The sequence below is a fragment of the Chiloscyllium plagiosum genome, chromosome 2, assembly GCF_004010195.1.
Source record: "Chiloscyllium plagiosum isolate BGI_BamShark_2017 chromosome 2, ASM401019v2, whole genome shotgun sequence".
Classification (NCBI taxonomy): Eukaryota; Metazoa; Chordata; class Chondrichthyes; order Orectolobiformes; family Hemiscylliidae; genus Chiloscyllium; species Chiloscyllium plagiosum.
In genome coordinates, this window is record NC_057711.1 from 51,469,996 (window position 1) to 51,488,286 (window position 18,291).

Genomic DNA, 18,291 nt, shown 5'->3' on the forward strand with positions numbered 1-18,291 from the left:
TTGCACCAGGAAGGTAGGACCATTAGAATTATGGAGCTCACTCTGTTCATCCTTTTCCAAAATCATCTAGTGGCTGTTAAATGTGCAAGATTATGACATGCACGTGATAAAACTTACATGGCTTTTGGCACAGACAATTAAGAGATGAACTAATTGAGACATTTAAGATTATTAAATTATATGATAAAAGTAAATCAAGACAAACCATTATCTCTGATGGAGAAGACCATAACAAGGAGGCAAAAACATTCAAATTATAGTGATGACAACAAGAATTAATTCTGTAACACAGGATTGCAAAAGATTGGAATTCCTCACTCCAAAACAATGTTGAAGCTTTTTCAACAAAACATTTTAAAAATTGAGATAGATTTATTTTCTCCTGTAAGGATAATAAAAGGTACCAAATGAAATTAGGCAAATAGAATTCAGAAAGAGACTGGCTATGACCTAAATGAGTAGCAACAGAGGCAATCCATTACAGTATGTAATGGAACTGAGGAGGGAGCAAGCCATCCAAGATCTGGTCCTGTGTAAGGAGACAGGAGTAATTAATGACCTCATAGTTAGGGATCCTCTTGGAAGGAGTGATCACAGTATGGTTAAATTTTGAATACAGATGGAGAGTGTGAAGATAAAATCCAATACCAGGGTCCTGTGCTTAAACAAGGAAGGCTACAATAGAATGAGGGAGTACTTGGCTAAAGTAGACTCGAAACAAAGATTTTATGGTGGGACAGTTGATGAGCAGTGGAAGACTTTCAAAGTGCTCAGCAAAAGTATATTCCAGGAAAAAGGAAGGACTGTAAGAAAAGGGGTAATCTGCCATGGGTGTCTAAGGAAATAAGGGAGATTATCAAACTGAAAGAGAGGGCATACAAAGTGGCCAAAACCAGCATGAAACTAGAAGATTGGGAAAACTTTAAAGGTCAACAGAAAGCCCAAAAACAGCTTTAAAGAAAAGTAAGATAGAACATAAGAAAAAAAATGGCATAGAATATAAATACAGATAGCAAAGGTTTCTATACATATAAAAAGCGGAAAAGAGTGGCTAAAGTATCGTGGGTCCTTTAGAGGATGAGAAGGGGCATTTGGTTATTGGATATGATTAAATGGCTGAGGCATCAAACGGGTATTTTGTATTGGTCTTCACAGTGGAGGATACTAATAACATGCCACTGATTGACAAAGAAATGAAGGTAGGTGAGAACCTGGAAACAACCATTATTACGGAAGAGCTAGTGTTGGGCAAGGTAATGGAGCTAAGGATAAATAAGTCTCCTGGCCTTGATGGAATGCATCCAGGGTACTAAAAGAGATGGTGGGAGAAATAGCAAGTGCACTAGCGGTAATTTTCCAAAATAGACTCCGGGCAGTCCCAGCAGATTTGAAAACAGCAAATGTGATGCCACTGTTTAAAAAGGGAGGTAGACAAAAGATGGAAAATTATAGACTGGTTAGTTTAACCTCTGTAGTGGGGAAGGTGCATGAGTCGATTATCAAGGAAGAAATAGCAAGGCATCTTGATAGAAATTGTCCCATTGGACAGACACAGCATGGGTTCATGAAGGGCAGGTCATGCTTAACAAATCTTTTGGAATTCTATGAAGACATTACAAGCAAGGTGGACAACAGGGACACAGTGGATGTGGTTCAGCTAGATTTCAAAAAAGGCCTTCAACAAGGTACCATACAAGAGGCTGCTGTACAAGATAAGGATGCATGGTGTTACGAGTAAAATGTTAACGTGGATAGAGGATTGGTTGACTAATAGGAAGCAAAGAGTGGGGATAAATGAGTGCTATTCTGGCTAACAATCAGTGACTAGTGGTGTGCCTCAGGGATTAGTTTTGGGACTGCAATTATTTACAATTTATATAGATGATTTGGAGTGGGGGACTACATGTAAGGTGTTAAAGATTGCAGATGACACAAAGATGAGTGGCAGAGCGAAGTGTGCAGAGGACTGTGAAACTTTGCAGAGGAACATAGATACATTGAGTGAGTGGGAAAAGGTCTGGCAAATGGAAAACAATGTTAATAAATGTGAAATGGAAAACAATGTTAATAAATGTGAAGTCATTCATTTTTGGTAGTATTAACAGCAAAAAGGATTATTACTTGAATAGAAAAATGTTATAGCATGCTGCTATGCAGAGGGACCTGGGTGTCCTTATGCATGAATCACAAAAGGTTGGTCTTCAGGTACAAGTAATTAGAAAGGCAAATGGAATTTTGCCCTTCATTGCTAAAGGGATTGAGTTTAAAAGCAGAGAGGTAATGTTGCAGCTGTACAAGGTGCTGGTGAGGCCGCATCTGGAGTATTGTGTGCAGCTTTGGTCTCCTTACTTGAGAAAGGATGTACTGGTACTGGAGGGGGTGTAGAGGAGGTTCACTAGGTTGATTCTGGAGTTGAGGGGGTTGGCTTATGAGGAGAGACTGAGTAGATTGGGTTTATATTTATTGGAATTCAGAAGAATGAGGAGCGATCTTATAGAAACATATAAAATTATGAAGGGAATATACAAGCTAACGGTAGAGAGGATGTTTCCATTGGCAGGTGAAACTAGGACATAGCCTCAAGATTAGAGAGAGCAGATTTAGGACTGAATTGAGAAGGAACTTCTTCACCCAGAGGATTGTTAATCTATGGAATTCCTTGCCCAGCAAAGTAGTTGATGCTATTTTAGTAAAGGTTTTTAAAGCTAAGGTAGATTTGTTTAAAAAAGGGAATTAAGGGATACAGTGAGAGCATGGGTAGGAGTCCACAAAAAGATCAGCCATGATCTTATTGAATGGCGGAGCAGACTTGAAGGGCTGGATGTCCTACTCTTGCTCCTAGTTCTTATGTTCTGATCTCACATCAGCCTATCCTCACATCTATTAAAAAATAGGCAATCTTTTGACTCAACTACATGAACTCTGATTTTGATGGACTATGGTATTAACTTAAAGTATTCAAAAGAAAACTCTACAGCTGAATAAAGCAGTGTTATACTACACTTTTGTTTTCATTATTAAAAGGTTTCAGTGACAAACTTTATAATCTTGGTGTGAATGATGTTCCATTCCATATTTGCAAATGCAGTTCACTTCCTTCCTGTTGATATGATCCATTAATAAATTAGCTGTCACTAATTCTGGGAGTTCAGTATAACGGCAATGACCTGCATATCTGTGCTGTTTTGGCTTGTTCAATATTGCTGTTCATGTAACCTGCAAGCAAGATGGTTCGGGTATTGCTCACTGATGTTACTACTTATAGCTCCCCTATGAATTACAAAACCTTTCCCTGCTGTTGAGAAATACTTCTGCCGATATAGAATAGGCAACAAATTTAATAGATAGTCCCAGTGACAAAAACACTCATCTCAATGGGGTCCTGCCACATTACCAGATGCTGAGATGACTGCAACCCCTTTGATGGCACAGATCAAAGAGGTCTTTCATAAGGCTGTAGCATATAGCACAATTCAGGCCATTAAACTGACACCTGCCAAATAAGTTAATTAATTTAAAAAGATATAGAAACAAAGATGTACTTAAAATCATGCTTCTGAAAAAGAAACACACCAAGATTCTCAGAGAAAAAGAAATGAGAAGCAATTGTGTAGGTTCATGAGAACTGAATGTTTACTATGGGTATTGAAATATCAAGCGGACTATAAGCTTGCTTAAAGCATTTACTCTTAGGTATTAATAAACTGACAATTGCCTTTGAAAATCATTCTCAATGTGTTACTCAAGCACTTTTCTGATGAGTTGTTTATCTTATAAACACAAAAGGAGTTTTCAGTTAAACCCTTTAAACATGCACAAAAATGTTTGAGTTACATTTGTGGCTTTCTCATGTAGTCTTTTCAAAGTAGTGATTCCACATACACAGTCTTTTGAAGTTGTTTTTGTTTATCATTCTTTAATTTACTTCTATATTAAAATGTAAATGGATCTAATAAGTTCAAATAATTACCCTGGAATCAGCATGGTCTTTCACTAATCGCGAGGGCAGGTTCGACAATAATGCTTAAAATATAAATGTTTTTTACATTTCAGACAAGCTTTCTTTCTGGCATCTTTACAACTCTCAATCTGAACGTATATAAGGCATCCCTCTCGTAATCTCTGCATAATGCTCTGTACAGATTGTGAATTGGAACATTGGCCTATTGGCTGAAGTGTCAAGTTTTTTTTTCCTTTCTCAGTTTTTGTCAAAAACAATGCTGCCCTCTTTAGGTCAGTATTTCACAGAAGGATTAAAAAAAATCAACATCAGATAAAGCAGTTCAAAATCCATTTGGAGTATTGAAAAATAGAATGAGTAAAACATAGAACCAAGGGTGGCACAGTGGCTCAGTGGTTAGCACTGCTACCTCAAAGCACCAAGGACCCAGGTTTGGCTCCACCCTTGGGTGACTGTCAGTGTGGAGTTTGCACATTTTCCCTGTGTCTGTGTGGGTTTCCTCTGGGTGCTCTGGTTTCCTCTCACAGGCTAGGTGGATTAGCCTTGGGAAATGGACAACTGCATGCATAGGGTAGGGGTGGGTCTAGATGGGATGCTTTTCATGTGAACGTGATGGGCCAAATGGCCTGCTTCCACAATGAAGGGATTCTAAGAGCCCTGACATATTGCTCCACGGACATTTCTAAAAAGGACTTTTATTTAACAGCAAGCCTCATATATTGGTCACATATTCCTGTCAAACCCACACAGCACTTACCTTTAAAGCTAGTTTACAGAACATTATTAAACAGTGGAATAGGCTTAAAGGGCCATATGGCCTCCACCTGCTCCTTTCCTCTACTCTGATGCTCTTAACATCAAGTTTAAGGCAGTGAATTTATTACTTAGGATGCTTATTTCACATGCACATAATGATGAAATATGTTAATAGCTTGTATAAATTGTAGTTTTAAGTGACTTTCTTAGGTTTGTCAAATTAAAAAGAAATTGATTTTTATGATAATTTGAAATGCAGGGGCATTTTTATGAAGCTGAACTTTGTGTTAAATAAAATTAAGCTTTAAGTTACTTATGGTGGTGTTCTCAGCCACTAAGGCCAAGGTGTATTTCTTAGACTGTCACAATCACTTTAATTGAATCTTGTAAACTTTGAGTTACATGCATGTGCATTGGAGATAATAGTGACCAGTAGCGAGGCTGCAATACTGGAAATCTGCAGTTCGAATGGGAACATTTACATAGACAGTGATAATCCAAATGTTTATATGTAGTAGCACTTTAATTTCCAAATTAATTTAATTTCCAAATTAAATGTGGCACCAGAGTAATAAATAAATGTTAAAAGTATATATGCATTCAGTCAATAAAAATTTGCTTCCATTCTCCCACAGAAGATTAATCGGCTCATTAGAACTTTTGTTGCAGTAAAAATGCTGCAGAAGTGATTGCTGCTGTTGTTAGCACATGCATGATATTCCTTTTGTCCAGTGTTTCAAGCAGCTTTTAATCAAATTATTGTACATGGGTTAAGGCTTTTGTTAAGATAGAGGGTAAATATATGCACTAGTTAATATAGTGAATTGTGAGCTGAAAATAATTTTTTTAGATAGTATTAAAGATGTATCTCCAGGCTTATTTAAGAAAATATTGTAAAATCTTGAGTGAGCAAGTAACTGAACACTAAGAAAGCAAGCTTAGAGCCATCTTGTCCGAGGTGTGTTTGTATCCCTGAGGGCAAAGTAACCTGGCAGAAGTGTGCAAATATTCAGTACGTCTGAGCACCAAAGTGCTGAAGTGGTGTCTGAATTAGTCTGAGACTAGGAACAACAATGTAGTGAGTTTAGTGCTTTGCTGATGCCGATTTGCATGAACAAAGGATCATAGATTTGAACATATGAACAAGGACCAAGGGTAGGCCACTCAGCCCTTTGAATACGATTATGCCTGATCTGTAACCTGTACATTCCTGCATTTCTCCAATCTTTCAACCTCTTGGTAGTCACAAATCCATCAACTTTTGTCTTAAAAATATTGGAAGATTTCGTATCCTATGCCTTTTAAGGAAGGGAATTCCAAGGACTCACAAGAGTGAGCCATGGAACATGCAGGGATATTCTTCTGAAGAAACAGTTGCATAATGGCTGAGATAAAAATCTGGCAATCTGAGTGGCCAGGAACTTGCTGTAATGCACATAGTGAAGATTTTCACCTTCTAGTTTCTCAGTGGAGGAGAGTAAAATTGGAAGTGGCCAGTTGAGGTTTTAATGAGATGCAAATACAAGAAATAAGGTAGTTATTGCTCCATGGCGAGAGTCTGAGGGTCACTATTTAATAGTTGAGGGGAAATTGGGAAAACCTTTCTTGAGATGTGGTGGAAATATAGAAACAAAAACAGAAATTACTGGAAAAGCTCAGCAAGTCTGGCAGCATCAGTGGAGAGAAATCAGAATTAACATTTCGAGTCAAGGGAACACACCGCTTGGGAGGATTGTGGAGACATGTATTCTTGCAACTTTTAAGCAGCATCTGGAGGAGCACTTAAAATTCCAGGTCAGAGTAGGCTTTGCACTAAGTGCAAATAAATGGGATTAATATAGTTGGGTGATTAACATTGTTGGTCAGTATCGCATGATAGACCAAAGGGCCCACTTCTCTGCTGTATGACTCTCTCTATGATTCTCTCTAATGACATCAAGAATCTGATATTTTTCATTCTTCATGTATTTACCCACATTTCTCTCCATTACTCATGCCAAAGCAGGGAGGAGAATATTTCACCCTGTTATTGGCTTTCATGTGCAAGTGATGCCATACTTTTGAACTGAAAAAGAAAGAAATGACAGAATACAGATATTCAGAAGTGAATGTCCAGAAATATATTAATGACACAACTTCCTGTTAATCAACCTCTAACTACTTCTCAATTAACTTGCATGGTCAGCAATTTTCAATGTGCATAATATCAGTCAACAATGTTTAGCAAACATTTGATCAATATTGGCAGTTGCTGTACATAAAAGTTGAAAATATTATTTTCATATGGAAAACAAGAAAGAATAATTTTTACTTTTGATAGTAGTAGGAAATATTCAGTTCAGTCTTCCTTGATTCCAAAGTGGATGACCCCCTATTGAACTCCAGCTGCAACTGTTTTGGCCATTTACTTAATCAAGATAAACCGCCCTGCAACACAGTGCCTTCTGCTCGGCAGATGAGAATTCTACCAGTGAGATGTTTAAAAGTTAAGATTGTGACTTTTTGAACGACAAGAAAAATAAAAGCTGGTGAATGCAGAACTGCCTGAATATACTCCAACAAAATAAAAATACGTGAAGCTTTAATATGGGCAGCACGGTGGCACAGTGGTTAGCACTGCTGCCTCACAGCCCCAGAGACCCGGGTTCAATTCCCGCCTCAGGCGACTAACTGTGTGGAGTTTGCACATTCTCCCCGTGTCTGCGTGGGTTTCCTCCGGGTACTCCGGTTTCCTCCCACAGTCCAAAGATGTGCAGGTCAAGTGAATTGGCCATGCAAAATTGCCCCTAGTGTTAGGTAAAGGGGTAAATGTAGGGGAATGGGTGGGTTGCGCTTCGGCGGGTTGGTGTGGACTTGTTGGGCCGAAGGGCCTGTTTCCACAATGTAAGTAATCTAATCTAATCTAATCTAATATACTGCAGAACTGCTGTACAAACATGACATGGGTTGTAACCTTAGACCCCTCTTATTTCTCATCTAAATGTGATCCTTCAGCAATATAATCTAAAAATACATTCAAGTTCACATACACATTGATGGCATCCATTTAATAGTACAATGGCAGCAATGAACCCCCTCCACTAACTAAGTTGTCAAATTACTAACTCAATTCCACCAGTGTTTGATCACTGAGAAGTTTTCCCCAATATCGGGAATAGAAAAGAATCCCCACAGTGTGGAAGCAGACCATTCAGCCCATCGAGTCCACTCCAAAGAGCATCCCACCAAGACCCAAACCCCCTACCTTGTAACTCTACATTGTCCATGGATAATCCACCCAGCCTGCACATTCCTGGACACCATGGGCAATTTAACATGACCAATCCACCTAACTTACACATCTTTGGGCGGTGCTTGAAACCTGGAGCAACCAGAGGAAACCCGCACAGACATGGGGAGCATGTGCAAACTCCACACGTACAGCCGCCCAAGGGTGAAATCGAATGGGTCCCTGGTACTGTGAGGCAGCATTACTAAGCACTGAGCCACTGTGCCAAATAGAAACATATAAAATAGAAACATTAAAAATAGAAGCAGAAGTAGCCCAGAAGTAGCCTGCTCCACCATTCATTATGATCACGACTGATAAACTCGATAGCCTATATCTGCTTCCCCCCATAGCAGATGACACCAAAATTGGAGGTGTAGTGGACAACGAAGAAGGCTGCCTCAGATTATAACGGGATCTTGATCAGATGGGCCAATGGGCTGAGAAGTGGCAGATGGGGTTTAGTTTAGATAAATGTGAGGTGCCGTATTTTAGAAAAGCAAATCAGAGCATAACTTATACATTTAATGGAAAGGTCCTGGGGAGTGTTGCTGAACAAAGGAACCTTCGAGTGCAGGTTCATAGTTCCTTGAAAGTAGAGTCGCAGGTAGATAGGATTATGAAGAAGGTGTTTGGTATGCTTTCCTTTATTAGTCAGAATATGGAGTATAGCAGTCGGGAGGTCATGTTGCAGGACATTGGTTAGGCCACTTTTTGAATATTGCATGAAATTCTGGTTTCCTTCTTATCAGAAGGATGTTGTGAAACTTGAAAGGGTTCAGAAAAGATTTACAAGAATGTTGCCAGGGTTGGAGAATTTGAGCTATAGGGAGAGGTTGCATAGGCTGGGGTTGTTTTCCCTGGAGTGCTGGAGGCTGAGGGGTGACCTTAAAGAGCTTTATAAAATCATGAGGGTCATGGATAGGATAAATAGACAATGTCTTTTCCCTGTGGTGGGGTCCAGAACTAGAGGGCATAGGTTTAGGGTGAGAGGGGAAAGATTTAAAATGGACCTAAGGGGCAACTTTTTCACACAGAGGGTGGTGTGTGTATGGAATGAGCTGCCAGAGGAATTGTTGGAGGCTGGTACAATTACACAATTTAAAAGGCTGTATGGATATATGAAAAGGAAGATTTTAGAGGGATATGATCCAAGTGCTGCCAAAAGGGACTAGATTAGGTTAGGATATCTAGTCAGCATGGACGAGTTGGACTGGTGTTTGTTTCCATGCTGTACATCTCTATAAGTCTATGTCCTTATCCTTTGATTCTTGTTACATGCAACTCCTTCTTGAAATCGTATAGTGTTTTGGCCTGCACTGCTTTCTGTCATAATGAATTCCACATGCTCACCACTCTCTGGAAGAAGAAATTTCTCCTCACTGCAGTTTTAAATGATTTACCCCATATCCTGAGACTGTGATGAAAGAGTCCAGACCACTGGTTCTGGACTCTTTCATCATCACAAACATCCTTCCTCCACCTGCCCTTTTCAGTCCATTTAGAATTGTATTGGTTTCCAATGAGAAACCTCCTCATTCTTCTGAATTCCAGCGAATATAATCTTAACCAATTCAACCTCTCCTTATACATCCGTCTTTCCAACCCAGGAATCAGTGTGGTAAACGTTTATTGCATTCCCTCTAAAGCAAGAATATCCTTCCTCAGATAAGGAGACCAAAACTGCACATGAGGAGGTGTGGTCTCCTCAAGGCCCTGTATAATTGCTGCAAGATATCTCTCCTTCATACTTGAATTCTTTTGCTGTGAAGGCCAATATATAATTTGCTTTCTTTACAGCCCTCATGCTTACCTTCAGCGCCAAGGACACCCAGGTCTCTTTGTATATTCCCCTCTCTCAATTCAAACCTATTCAGATAATAATCCACTTTATTAATTTTGCTGCCAAAACCTCACATCTATCCACATTATTACTTCAGTGATGCATCTGCCCACACACCCAGCATGCTGAAATCACACTGAAGCATCTCTGCATCCTCATACTTGAGCTATAAAGTTGGGGGGCTCACATGCTGGCCAGAGAGCTGGTGAGAGTCCATTCTAACCCCTTAGGAAGGCCTGGTGATCCAGAGGCCAAATAAGCAGTGACAAGGTCACTGGTGACTCTCTTCCAGAGATAGAGGGGTTGCCCATTAAAGCTGCCGGCCAATCTCTAGAGGATGTGGCTGCTGCGAGGACAATCATCACTGTTCCTGAGGTTGCGGGAAAGAAATAAGAGGAGAGGGAGTTGTGGGATGGTATCCAGGTTATGGGTGATAGGGAGAGGGTGGCCCTCAGCAAGCCATTCCCTTGCTGCTCAGGCACTGAGATGGGAAGGTTGGCCATTTTTTGCTGAAAACTAAATTCAGGAGAAGGTGGGAATGCTGCATTACCACTCCACCTAATTAAATGCTTTTCCTGTCTCCATGCTCATTCCAAGCAACAGCAGAAGATGCTGCCCATTGTTTCTGGTCTCTGCCACAACCTCTGTTCTCTAGTGTGCACTCCATTTCCCTACATTGTGACCGTCTAAGGCTGAACCACACTGTTCATAACCTTGTTGTCATATCTGACCTCAAGTTGAGCCTCCAGACATACAAACATGCCATCAATAAGAGCTACTACTTCTTACTTTTTCACCTAGGGACTAGGTCAGTTTGGGATGTCTGGTCAGCGTGGACAGGTTGTACTGAAGGGTCTGTTTCTGTGCTGTGTGACTCGATGACTCTAAGACATATTGTATGACTCTGCCTGGCATCTGCTCATCTGCTACCAAAACTTTGGTTAGGTAGATTGGCCATTCTAAGTTACCCTGTTGTGTCCAGGAATGTGCTGACTAGGTGGGTTATCCATGGTAAAAACCCCATGGAGTTATGGGGATGGGGTTGGGGGGCTTGGTTGACTTGTGTGGGATGCTCTTTAGAAGGTTGTTGCAGGCTTGACGGGTAAAATGGCCTCTTTCTGCACCGTAGAGATTCTATAATTCGATGAACATCTTTATCACTGCTTTTGTTATCTATAGACTTGACTATTGTATTGTACTCCTGATTCTCCTGCACCACTCAATTCCATCATAAACCTAACTTATCCAAACCTCTATTGCCAATGTATTAACATGCATCAAGTAATGTTCATCCATCATTTCTGACCTATAATGGCTCCCAGTTAATCAATACCTTAATTTTGCAATTAATTTCTTTGTTTACATATTCCTCATTACCTCACATACCATGCTGGGTCTCAGGTCACATGCTAGGATATTAGAGGAAGTAGCTATAATGATGATGGATGCACTGGTCGTAACTTTTGAAGAAAGTCTAAAAGGTCTGGAAAATTGCTAACTGCGTTCATTCAAATTGGGAGAGAGACAATAGGCCAGATGGCTTAAAATCTGTTTTTGGGAAGAAGTTGAGTCTACTGTGAAGGATGTAACAGCATTACTCTGAGTAAAAACAAATTTCTTCTCACAGAGTCATAGAGATGTACAGCATGGAAACAGACCATTCGATTCAACCCATGCCATGCTGACCAGATATCCTAAATTAATCTAGTTTCATTTGCCAGTATTTGGCCCATATCCCTCTAAATCCTTCCTAATCATATACAAACCTTTATAAGATCACCCCTCAGCCTCCGAGGCTCCAGGGAAAATAGCCCTATCCTATTCAGCCACTCCCTATAGCTCAAATCCTCCATACCTGGTATCATCTTTCTAATCTTTTCTGAACACTTTCAAGTTTCACAACATCCTTGCGATCTCAGATTAAGAGGCATTTCCCCCTTATTTATAAATTGTGCCCCTTTGTTCGAGTCTCCCGAATCCTACCCTTTTGATCCCTTTCAGCATTTTATACGTTCCAATGAAATCACCGCGCATTCTTTAAAACTCTCTTCAAAGGCCAGTCCCACCATCTCAGGAATGAATCTGGTGATGTTGGTGAAGTCTGGGAAAAGTCAGACAAAATGATTGGGCTTGAGAATGATCAGATCAGCTATTATCACATTGAATAGTGAAGCAGACTTGATTGGCTGACTGGCTCATTTCTGCTGACTATGGATATACATCTTATGGCCTTGTGAACTAGGACAAAATAATTTCAATCAACCGGCAAAGCTTAGAATCTCAAAATAGACTGCTCGATTACCAATGTCAACACTGGTAGCTGGTATCATCTCAAGTAAAAACTTCAACATTGAACTATTTTCCCTTCACAATGTCTCAGAGACTGATCTACATACCATTTTTATAAACCTTCTTTTAGTCTCAACTCTTACTTCTAATTTGCGTGTGCGCGTGCTACATTATGATTTATTTTCATGTTCACTAATCCATAAAATCACTCTTTTGTTAACTGAGGGAAACCTGGTTGAATTGGTTCCTTTTAGAGTATAAATGAATTTGTTTTGGAGAAAGGTATCCACAAGTGAAGGAATGATTTAAATTAACCTTGCTCTGACCAGCCAAGGGAATAGTTAAATAAAGAAGGGGAGCTCATACAACCTTCCTCAACCAGAATTTTAATAGTTTGGGGCACCACATATGGAACTGTATAAAATTCAGAAACCTCGGGGGGGGGGGGCTACTTATGAAATTAATTCAAAATTAATATTGAAATGAAGGTGTTAATTCAGGTTAGCATTTACTGACCACCCATTCTTGCCCAGATTTCACTCAGCTGAGGGCCCTTCCAAACTGTCTGTAAGAGGAGCTTGCAGTTAACTATTTTGTCTGGCTTTGCAGTCACATATCAGCTAGACAAAGTAAGGAGGTCAGGTTTCCTTCCTAAAAAAAATTAATGAACCAGTTTTGTCTTTATAACAATCTAATTCTAGCTTTCCTATCCCCATTTTCTTTTTAAACTGAATTCAAAGTCCCAAAACTCCACTATATTATTAATACTTGTGGATTACTAGATCATGTATCTGGACTCCTTGTCCTGTAGTAAAACCAAAGTGCTCTCCTACCTGTTGTTATTATTCATCAATGTTTTAAAAGTCTTGCTGTTTGAAAGCATTGATCAACTTTCAAATATCTATGGTTAGTTACATTTTCTCTTTTTAAATGTACAAACGTCTCATTCAAGAAATTGGACAATTTAAATACGATGGGAATGGACAGGCTTAGGGAAGATAAGATCCCAGACTCTTAATTGTGTTGGTAAACCCAGCCTTTTGAGCTGACTCAAAGCTCTGAGCTCTTTATTAAAAAATGCTATTCTGTAGCCCATAACCCTGTTCCTTGACACCTCTCTAGTTTCCAATTTAAACAAGTCCCCATGCTCCCTACTCTAAAGGGCTTTGTTTCTCTGTCATTGTGAAGAGATGCGAAGCAGCCTAGAAGTGTGAAATCAGACCTCATGAGCTGAACGGTTCCCCAGGGAACCTTGGACTGCTCAGAAGGTCAAAGTCATGGACTGGACCAGCTGAAAATGTCTGAGCACTGGTCTGTGACACAGCAGGGGAGTTAGAATTGAACACATCTTAATTAAGGCCCACCGACAGCCAAACAAGCTGTTTTCCAGACCAACTGCCAAGCTTAACTCGGTCAAATTTAGCAGCACAGCTAATGGCTCTAATGGTAAGTTTTGCATCACTGTTCATCATACTGCTGTTGGTGCACATCTCAGAGTATCTGATTAATGGTGATAAGCCTTTTACATGGAGAGGCCCCTACCTCAAAGCATGCTGGTCTAGTCAGAGGATGAATAGCCCTTGACTAATTTAGATAAAATTTCAACCCACTCATTGCCTTTTTTGTTGAATGATGCTGCAGTTATAGTTAATCAATATGTGGGAGTTGTTAAATGAGGTATTAACGACAACACTTAATCCCTTTTACTCGTTAATAACCTCTAGCAATTGAAATGCAAGGCCCAACACTGAGCCATTCATAAAAGACAAAAATATAGTCCCCACTCAACATTTTATGAGGAGCTTAATTGAGGTGAAACACTGTGGTGGTATTCAGCTGAACAAGGCAACGAGTCATTGTGTGAAAGAAAAGAATTCACAGTTTCGTCAAAAGTGATTTGTTCTCTGAAACTCAAAGAGTTCTTAATTACTTTTTAATTTGAAAGGGTTAATGTACAATTCAAATGTTTCTAAATGACTCTTTACATGTCTGGAAACAGACCTTGAAAAGAGAGGGAAAAAAAAATCTTTTGTAATCATTGAAAGATTTATGGTATTGAAGCATGCAGGCAATGTTCTCTGAGGTATGATAGGTTTATATCAACAAACCCTAATACATACCCATTTTATTGACACCGATTAGCATTGTGATTAATTTTAAACTGCAAAAATTTATGCAGAGTAACTAAAGAAGACAGCATAAATGTAGCCTAAAATTGTATTAAAATCATGGGCAGAAATTGGTTTGTCCTCTTTTCAAAGTGATTTGTGGACTGCTGACTTGAATCCAAAAGAATTGGGAATTGAAAACAAAAATACTTTACATGGAGTGTTGTATGAATGTGACATTTCCTGCTATAGATTGAAGCAAACTATATAAATACAGTTAAGGGAAGCTAGATAAGCATATGAAGGAGGTGGGACTACTGATCAAATTGGAAGATATAAAGAAAGTCATGAGTTTATAATGTATCTTTCATGACCACCATGGAATTCCCATCTCAATGAAGTGTAATTGCTAAATGTAACTTTGGAAATGAGACAGCTATTTTTGACACACTGGGCATCTACAAGCAGTAATGAACAGAGAATTTGTTTTTGTGGTGTTGATTAGGTATAGATATTAGTCAGGACACCAAAAACTATTTTCTTTCTCTTTAAAATAGCACCTGTGTACCTCTTGTGTCCAGTTATGATAGTAGAAAAGATCTTGATTTAACGTCTCATTCAAAAGACAGGTGAAACAGGTTACATGAGGAATGTGGGAGTAGATATGTGAAACATAAACAGCAGCATGGTCTGTAGGTTGAATACTTTGTTTTTGTCATTTGTCATGTCCTCCCTCTTTCTCCTGTTCCCTGGATGCTGCCTGACCTGCTGCGCTTTTCCAGCAACACATTTTCAGTTTTGTCATGTATAACCTATGTAGAAGTTTGGTTCTTCTACTTCATTAACATGATCTAGCATGGCACTAAATGGCTCCTGAGCAGCTCTCCTCTTTGTAGCACTTCAGATGGCTTCTACATTCAGCAGCATGCTAAGTGACGTAAGACTCATAACAGACAGTGCAGCCAGCCTTCCACTGCTCACGCCCAATCATAGGCACCAGATCTGATCTGAAGGCCAATGTGGGTCAGCCAGCTCATTGGCTTGATGGCTGAATTACAATGCAGAGGAATGTCATCAGCTTGGGTTCAATTCCCACACTGGCTGAGATCACCATGACAGACTCTTCTTTTCAACCTCTCCCCATCACCTGAAGTGTACAGCTCCTCAGGTTAAACTACCAACAGTCGTCGCTGTCTAATTAGTGAGCAGCCCTATGGTCTGGTAAGACTATGGAGATTTTATCTTGATGAAGGCTGCTAGTAAATTACTTCAAAAGATGCAAGCTGCAGGGAAGAGATACAGATGGCAAGGGAGGGACTCGGAGGTGCTACTCACCCAGATAGAGGTGAGGAGAGTGACCTAGTTTCCTCTGAGGAATGGTTGCATGAGACTGTCAAAAAACACCCAATGCCTGGGGTGAAAGCATGTGGCAATGCAAGGGAATCCAGAAGTGTTGCCATGTGGAGAGTGCAGCAGTGCCCAAAAATGTTTACATGGATGGGCAAGTTCTGTGATTTAGTATGTCGTTTCTCATAAACACTTTTACATCAGCACCTCATGCAGTGCAAGTGCCACACACCTACTATTTATCTAACATCACTCCGGATTATTCAGGACTTGCATGTAACATTCACAGATTTTAATTTATTTATAAACACATTCTAATCATACCAGCCTCACATACTAGGAAAACTGAAGAAGAACTTAAAATTTATATTACCTTTAATTGTACATTGCTAATACACAATCCTTCTCTAGTCTGCATCATCTCCACCTCCCACCCTCTCAAATATTATTTTAATTCAAATTGAAGTTTCCTTTTAAGTGATTTTCATTCCAGTGCTTCTTTAAGGGCTAGATCCTCAGTTAATTAGCTAGTTTATTTTAAGGCATGTGAAAATAGTGCAAACGATTCCCCATTACAGTGAGACTATCCATCAGACAACAGGATTCCACAACATTAGAGTCTTAAAGTTACTTTCTTGTCCATTTGAAAAAAGTATGCATAACAATAATATTAAACATCTCACATTTGCATGCATTTCCAATCAACTTTGCCATTCTAAATTCCAATTTTGTGATACCCTATGCTTGTTATTACAAAATAGCACATCCTCTAACTGATTGCAGGAAACCTCATGGGAGGTCTGCTAGTAAATATTAATGGCAATTTCAACTAGGCAGCAATCTAATTGAGCAAACAACAGAACCTCTCATTTCAACCTACAGGTTAGGTTAATGCAATGAAATCTTCCAGTTATCTTAATAGTAATATATGACTTCAATTTCCACTGTGGAGAAGGAAATCGGATGAGGTTTAAAACAGACTGCTGGTTTGCTATCACTGATTTTATGTCCAGTAATAAAAGTTAGATTTATTTCTGTGCCCTCTTAATGGTCATTTGTGTGAGATACTAGCTGGTATCCCAATGCCTGTGCCTTGCAAGGGATCAACTTCATCAGAAGAGAGGAGATTAAATTGGTGAGAGGGTAAAAGACAGATCTTCGACATGGAATAATTACTTATATATTTCTACAGATAAAGATATCTATCTGAATTGCAAGAAGTTTAATTAATAAATTACCCAGTGTCTGATTTTGTAAGGTTTGTGAATCATAAAGGAAAAAAATGAAATAAATTCCTGATTATTTGCAAAATTGTAAATGACTCTCTATCCTTCCTTGCCAAAAATTCTGATAAGTAATTGGGCTTTGATATAGATTATAAATATTGAAAGCTTTCAGATTCCTGAAGAGATATCTGAAATTTTATTGTCTATTTGATTTGTCCTGCTCAATGGACTAGAATGTGGTTTATGTCACAAATGAATCTTCGTCATTTTCCTCACATGATCAATTCAACCATGAGACTGGTTGATTGCAATGTGTCCAAGCTTGGGAAATACGTATTCCAGAGTCGAGAGTGTGGTGCTGGAAAAGCACAGCAAGTCAGGCAGCATTACGCTGCCTGACCTTCTGTGCTTTTCCAGCACCACAATCTTGTCTCTGATCTCCAGCATTTGCAGTCCTCACTTTCTCCCAAATAAGTATTCCAGGATCCTTGACTTTTAAAAGAGAAAGGCAAAATGGAAAATGATAATGTTGGTGTGTGATTAGGGGAAAAGAAAGAATGGTGTAGACATGATAGACAAAGAATTTTAGCTCAGAAAATAAAGATGTGGAATCAATTTGTAAAGAATCAGAAAATAAAAAGGACACAAAAAAATGCTGAAAGTAGTAACTTACAGTCATCCTCCAAATTGTAGGTACAGGGTATAAATCAAAAAATTGGAAGTACCATGTAAGAGCATAATGCAATAATCATGGGTACTATATACTGAAAAACAAAACAAATTTAAACTAATAGCATGGTGAACAAATTCATGATTAGTATACCAAAGATCCAAATAGAGAAACAGTTATTTTAGACAGTAGTAGTACTAATATTTTGCAATAAATCAGGGTGAATGAATAACCTTGCAGTTAGTAAATACCTGAAGAATGCTTATAATATGGGAAAAGTTTAAATTGAATTTCAAAATGATTTTATAAGTCTAAAAACTTGGTTCTTCTATTTTTAAAATTTATTCAAGCGATGTGGGCATTGTTGGCTAGGTCATCATTTATTTCCCTCCCCACCCCTTTCCGCCTTCCGCAAAGACCGTTCCCTCCGTGACTACCTGGTCAGGTCCACGCCCCCCCTACAACCCACCCTCCCATCCTGGCACCTTCCTCTGCCACCGCAGGAACTGCAAAACCTGTGCCCACACCTCCTCCCTCACCTCCATCCAAGGCCCTAAAGGAGCCTTCCACATCCATCAAAGTTTTACCTGCACATCCACTAATATCATTTATTGTATCCGTTGCTCCCAATGTGGTCTCCTCTACATTGGGGAGACTGGACGCCCCCTAGCAGAGCGCTTTAGGGAACATCTCAGAGACACCCGCACCAATCAACCAAACCGCCCCGTGGCTCAACATTTCAACTCCCCCTCCCACTCTGCCAAGGACATGGAGGTCCTGGGCCTCCTTCACCACCGCTCCCTCACCAGACGCCTGGAGGAAG

At 39.6% G+C, this 18,291-nt stretch overlaps 1 protein-coding gene across 7 annotated transcripts in view; it reads right to left on the reverse strand.

Annotated features, from left to right (window-relative positions):
* Window positions 1-18,291, reverse strand: part of mctp1a (multiple C2 domains, transmembrane 1a) — a 360,237-nt gene that overhangs the window by 231,877 nt on the left and 110,069 nt on the right. The window lies entirely within an intron of this gene.